The 6,442-nt window shown below is 43.0% G+C and overlaps 1 long non-coding RNA gene across 1 annotated transcript; it reads left to right on the forward strand.

The window, feature by feature from the left end:
* Positions 1-332: 332 nt before the first annotated feature.
* LOC122808061 lies at positions 333-5,512 on the forward strand. Its single transcript, XR_006365776.1, has 3 exons — positions 333-529; positions 2,881-3,009; positions 5,367-5,512. It is a non-coding gene; the product is annotated as an uncharacterized LOC122808061 (long non-coding RNA).
* The last annotated feature ends 930 nt before the right edge of the window (positions 5,513-6,442 follow it).

A 6,442-nucleotide genomic window follows, 5' to 3' on the forward strand; every position in this document is an offset into this window, starting at 1 on the left:
TCCTTGTCCTACACCTGGTGAACTTGGCCAGTCAGCACCTGAACTACCAGAAAATCCCTCCCTCTGAAGTCACTGGAAACTGTCAGGACTCTGGAAATCCCCACCAGCTCCTTGAGAAGCCAGCTTGATTAGGACAGTGAAACCTGGTGAACTTGGCCAGTCAGCACCTGAACTACCAGAAAATCCCTCCCTCTGAAGTCACTGGAAACTGTCAGGACTCTGGAAATCCCCACCAGCTCCTTGAGAAGCCAGCTTGATTAGGACAGTGAAACCTGGTGAACTTGGCCAGTCAGCACCTGAACTACCAGAAAATTGCTCCTTCTGAAGTCACTGGAAACTGTCAGGACTCTGGAAATCCCCACCAGCTCCTTGAGAAGCCAGCTTGATTAGGACAGTGAAACCTGGTGAACTTGGCCAGTCAGCACCTGAACTACCAGAAAATCCCTCCCTCTGAAGTCACTGGAAACTGTCAGGACTCTGGAAATCCCCACCAGCTCCTTGAGAAGCCAGCTTGATTAGGACAGTGAAAGTATGTGCTAACCTTCAAACCTGACCCTTGTAGCGATATCTTTGTTTTTAAGAACTCTGCTACCTTAGGCAAGTTTCCCTCTCAGGTTAGCCAGCAGCCTACAACCCCCTCCAACTTCACTTTTTTTCCTGCTCAGTAGGCCTTCACAGTTTGACTACCTATTCTCTCTTCTTGCAAGCTTGTACCCTACCCCCTCTCTCCTACAGTCTGTCTCCTTGTAACTGGGCTGTCTCCAAACTCAGTTGTAATTAACTCACTGGTCACTAAGAGGCATCTTACTGTACTGTTCATTATCACTGACCCTGCCTTTTATCTCCCTATCAGACCCCCTAGCCCTACTGTAATACTTTTTTTATTCTTCTCTTCCTAGCACCTGTTCAGCACTTCCCTTCACCTATCCCAATATATATTCCTCACTACACCACAGCTGTCTTACAAGTCTGAGCACCTTGTAGTACCCTTCTCTGTGTTCCTGACTATACCTAGGATACACTAGCCTGCTGACCTTCTGTAGCTTTCTCACACTACTAAACTTAATTAATTTACCTGCTTCTTTCTCCCTTACTACTGATTGTCTTCCTTGGCTGTCCCCTCTCTTGTCTCTCCCATCTATCCTATCTTTACCCCATATCTCATAACCTTGGTATCTCTTCCCTATCCTACTGTAGCACACTGTCTCCTTTTTTCCCTGTCTTCTCGACCTGCTCCACATCCTACTATGTTTACTCCCCACCTTCCCTACATCATCTTCTCTAGTCTCCTCCCAAATACACTTCACCCTACCTTGTTAACTTTCCCACCTTCCCTTATCTCATGATTTCTGCCCCACGCCTTTGTATGCCTCATTTCCCCTCCCCTTAGCCCTTGTGCCCCTGCCTACCTTATAAATATACCTCATTTATATTGGACGCCATCTTTTTTCCCCTGCTACCTACCTGGCTGCTGCGCATACTGTTTGGGTCCTTGTCCTACAGTAAGTGTCTGAATGTATTGTATCTACCTTTGAAGTGTGTTTATCTGCCTATATTTTGTAGAAATATTACTGCTACTCGCAATTGTGTGATGCTAACTGTTTAAATTTTAGAAACTAAGCGTGTTTATTAGCAATGTTCCCATGAAATGTGTACACGTGGGGTTGTCTTTGATGCTCGTTATATGGCTACTCTGTAACTCACGCTATTTCAAACCGCAACTGTATGCTTCTTAAAAGCTAGTATACTACCCTCGCCCGAACATCCTTGCCGTTACATTGTAAGTCAGCCACATTAGTAAGGTTTTTCCTATATATCTATTCCTAACATATGTACTTACTGTTCTTACTACTCAACTTATGTATTGTAAAGAAAGTCAGCTGAAAACAAGTCGTTAAAGACGCTATCTTCCACACAGAATTGTGCTTCTATGAAGCATCTAAATGTTCTGCAACTTCTGTCGCACCATTACTTGGTACTTTAAAACTGTTTTATATTTTCCCAGGTAAAAAAACATAAACTAAGGCTGGACAACGTAATTAGCGGCACTACAGGCCACTATACACCAACAGCTATCCTTACACGCTCCTTGTTTTTGTCCTTTTATTTGGAACCTACTCACTCTGTGTACTATATTTGCATCGGCGTATATGTCGTCTGCAAAGATGCTATCTCCCTCATAAAGCTATGCTTTAGCGAAGCGACCCTTACTGAAAGTTAAATCATCCAGTTATACTTATTCGCCCCATGTTTTGTATATGTATTACATCGACTATTACATCTGCAGCTAAATACACATCGTCTCCACAGACTCGTACTTCCCCTTATAAGCGGTGCGACTGAGGAACACCTGAAGGTCTAGCCTCTAGCATCGCTTCTTTAGCGTAGCATATTGGACAGAGTCAGTACTCTTCCTAGTCAAGTAGCACAATCTAAAGAGGGGCCAGTTAGATTAGTGGCACTATACGGCCAGTAAAATATCAGCTATTGTTACATGCTCCTACACATGCCTCTGTGTGTTAGCACGGATTATTCTCCTAAACGAAGCTTCAATACAGAACCTTAGCAATACCTACACTGAACACTCTATTTGCTTAATTTCCATCCTTTTAACTGACTTGAGTGTTGTCTGTTGTGATAAATACCAGTGTATTTTTTAACTGTTATGGCATTTAGCGTTGTTCTTTGTACACCCTAAATGATCACATTGACTGCATTTGCTGAATGACTAAATGTTTTGTACAAGTTGGTGATATTACTGTTGGTTAGGCAAGAACTGTTGTAATACCTGTCCATATGTTTTTTATTTCTATATATACTGGCTATAACTCCTAATTAATATCTATTTCTTCACTCCCTATCTCTTCCTACTTATTCCAGCCTGGTGAACTTGGCCAGTCAGCACCTGAACTACCAGAAAATCCCTCCCTCTGAAGTCACTGGAAACTGTCAGGACTCTGGAAATCCCCACCAGCTCCTTGAGAAGCCAGCTTGATTAGGACAGTGAAAGTATGTGCTAACCTTCAAACCTGACCCTTGTAGCGATATCTTTGTTTTTAAGAACTCTGCTACCTTAGGCAAGTTTCCCTCTCAGGTTAGCCAGCAGCCTACAACCCCCTCCAACTTCACTTTTTTCCTGCTCAGTAGGCCTTCACAGTTTGACTACCTATTCTCTCTTCTTGCAAGCTTGTACCCTACCCCCTCTCTCCTACAGTCTGTCTCCTTGTAACTGGGCTGTCTCCAAACTCAGTTGTAATTAACTCACTGGTCACTAAGAGGCATCTTACTGTACTGTTCATTATCACTGACCCTGCCTTTTATCTCCCTATCAGACCCCCTAGCCCTACTGTAATACTTTTTTATTCTTCTCTTCCTAGCACCTGTTCAGCACTTCCCTTCACCTATCCCAATATATATTCCTCACTACACCACAGCTGTCTTACAAGTCTGAGCACCTTGTAGTACCCTTCTCTGTGTTCCTGACTATACCTAGGATACACTAGCCTGCTGACCTTCTGTAGCTTTCTCACACTACTAAACTTAATTAATTTACCTGCTTCTTTCTCCCTTACTACTGATTGTCTTCCTTGGCTGTCCCCTCTCTTGTCTCTCCCATCTATCCTATCTTTACCCCATATCTCATAACCTTGGTATCTCTTCCCTATCCTACTGTAGCACACTGTCTCCTTTTTTCCCTGTCTTCTCGACCTGCTCCACATCCTACTATGTTTACTCCCCCCCACCTTCCCCTACATCATCTTCTCTAGGCTCCTCCCAAATACACTTCACCCTACCTTGTTAACTTTCCCACCTTCCCTTATCTCGCGATTTCTGCCCCACGCCTTTGTATGCCTCATTTCCCCTCCCCTTAGCCCTTGTGCCCCTGCCTACCTTATAAATATACCTCATTTATATTGGACGCCATCTTTTTTCCCCTGCTACCTACCTGGCTGCTGCGCATACTGTTTGGGTCCTTGTCCTACAGTAAGTGTCTGAATGTATTGTATCTACCTTTGAAGTGTGTTTATCTGCCTATATTTTGTAGAAATATTACTGCTACTCGCAATTGTGTGATGCTAACTGTTTAAATTTTAGAAACTAAGCGTGTTTATTAGCAATGTTCCCATGAAATGTGTACACGTGGGGTTGTCTTTGATGCTCGTTATATGGCTACTCTGTAACTCATGCGGCTATTTCAAACCGCGCAACTGTATGCTTCTTAAAAGCTAGTATACTACCTACGCTGAACATCTTTGCCGTTACATTGTAAGTCAGCCACATTAGTAAGGTTTTTTCCTATATATCTATTCCCTAACATATGTACTTACTGTTCTTACTACTCAACTTATGTATTGTAAAGAAAGTCAGCTGAAAACAAGTCGTTAAAGACGCTATCTTCCACACAGAATTGTGCTTCTATGAAGCATCTAAATGTTCTGCAACTTCTGTCGCACCATTACTTGGTACTTTAAAACTGTTTTATATTTTCCCAGGTAAAAAAACATAAACTAAGGCTGGACAACGTAATTAGCGGCACTACAGGCCACTATACACCAACAGCTATCCTTACACGCTCCTTGTTTTTGTCCTTTTATTTGGAACCTACTCACTCTGTGTACTATATTTGCATCGGCGTATATGTCGTCTGCAAAGATGCTATCTCCCTCATAAAGCTATGCTTTAGCGGCGACCCTTACTGAAAGTTAAATCATCCAGTTATACTTATTGGCCCCATGTTTTGTATATGTATTACATCGACTATTACATCTGCAGCTAAATACACATCGTCTCCACAGACTCGTACTTCCCCTTATAAGCGGTGCGACTGAGGAACACCTGAAGGTCTAGCCTCTAGCATCGCTTCTTTAGCGTAGCATATTGGACAGAGTCAGTACTCTTCCTAGTCAAGTAGCACAATCTAAAGAGGGGCCAGTTAGATTAGTGGCACTATACGGCCAGTAAAATATCAGCTATTGTTACATGCTCCTACACATGCCTCTGTGTGTTAGCACGGATTATTCTCCTAAACGAAGCTTCAATACAGAACCTTAGCAATACCTACACTGAACACTCTATTTGCTTAATTTCCATCCTTTTAACTGACTTGAGTGTTGTCTGTTGTGATAAATACCAGTGTATTTTTTAACTGTTATGGCATTTAGCGTTGTTCTTTGTACACCCTAAATGATCACATTGACTGCATTTGCTGAATGACTAAATGTTTTGTACAAGTTGGTGATATTACTGTTGGTTAGGCAAGAACTGTTGTAATACCTGTCCATATGTTTTTTATTTCTATATATACTGGCTATAACTCCTAATTAATATCTATTTCTTCACTCCCTATCTCTTCCTACTTATTCCAGCCTGGTGAACTTGGCCAGTCAGCACCTGAACTACCAGAAAATCCCTCCCTCTGAAGTCACTGGAAACTGTCAGGACTCTGGAAATCCCCACCAGCTCCTTGAGAAGCCAGCTTGATTAGGACAGTGAAAGTATGTGCTAACCTTCAAACCTGACCCTTGTAACGATATCTTTGTTTTTAAGAACTCTGCTACCTTAGGCAAGTTTCCTCTCAGGTTAGCCAGCAGCCTACAACCCTCCAACTTCACTTTTTTCCTGCTCAGTAGGCCTTCACAGTTTGACTACCTATTCTCTCTTCTTGCAAGCTTGTACCCTACCCCCTCTCTCCTACAGTCTGTCTCCTTGTAACTGGGCTGTCTCCAAACTCAGTTGTAATTAACTCACTGGTCACTAAGAGGCATCTTACTGTACTGTTCATTATCACTGACCCTGCCTTTTATCTCCCTATCAGACCCCCTAGCCCTACTGTAATACTTTTTTATTCTTCTCTTCCTAGCACCTGTTCAGCACTTCCCTTCACCTATCCCAATATATATTCCTCACTACACCACAGCTGTCTTACAAGTCTGAGCACCTTGTAGTACCCTTCTCTGTGTTCCTGACTATACCTAGGATACACTAGCCTGCTGACCTTCTGTAGCTTTCTCACACTACTAAACTTAATTAATTTACCTGCTTCTTTCTCCCTTACTACTGATTGTCTTCCTTGGCTGTCCCCTCTCTTGTCTCTGCCCGCTCCGTTCGCCCTACGGGCTCACTCCGCTCCCCTCCCTACCCCAATTCCCACCCACCCCCAGGGGTCCTACATTTACCTTGCCTCTAGACACACCTCTTACCTCTTCCACCCAATCATACTTAGATCCTCACAACTTGAGTACCACCCTTCACTTAGCCACTCCTACTTACCTACTATAACCATCCCCACCCCTCTCTCTCTAACACATCTAAAATATCACAACCCCTACCTCTGGCCAACGCTCACACAGTACTTTCACCTATAACACACCATTTAACTACATTCAAACTTACAACTATTTCATCATGACTACAACTATCCTCCAATCACAACTAAAATTAC

The sequence above is a fragment of the Protopterus annectens genome, chromosome 8.part0, assembly GCF_019279795.1.
Source record: "Protopterus annectens isolate FY-2018-M chromosome 8.part0, PAN1.0, whole genome shotgun sequence".
Lineage (NCBI taxonomy): Eukaryota > Metazoa > Chordata > Ceratodontiformes > Protopteridae > Protopterus > Protopterus annectens.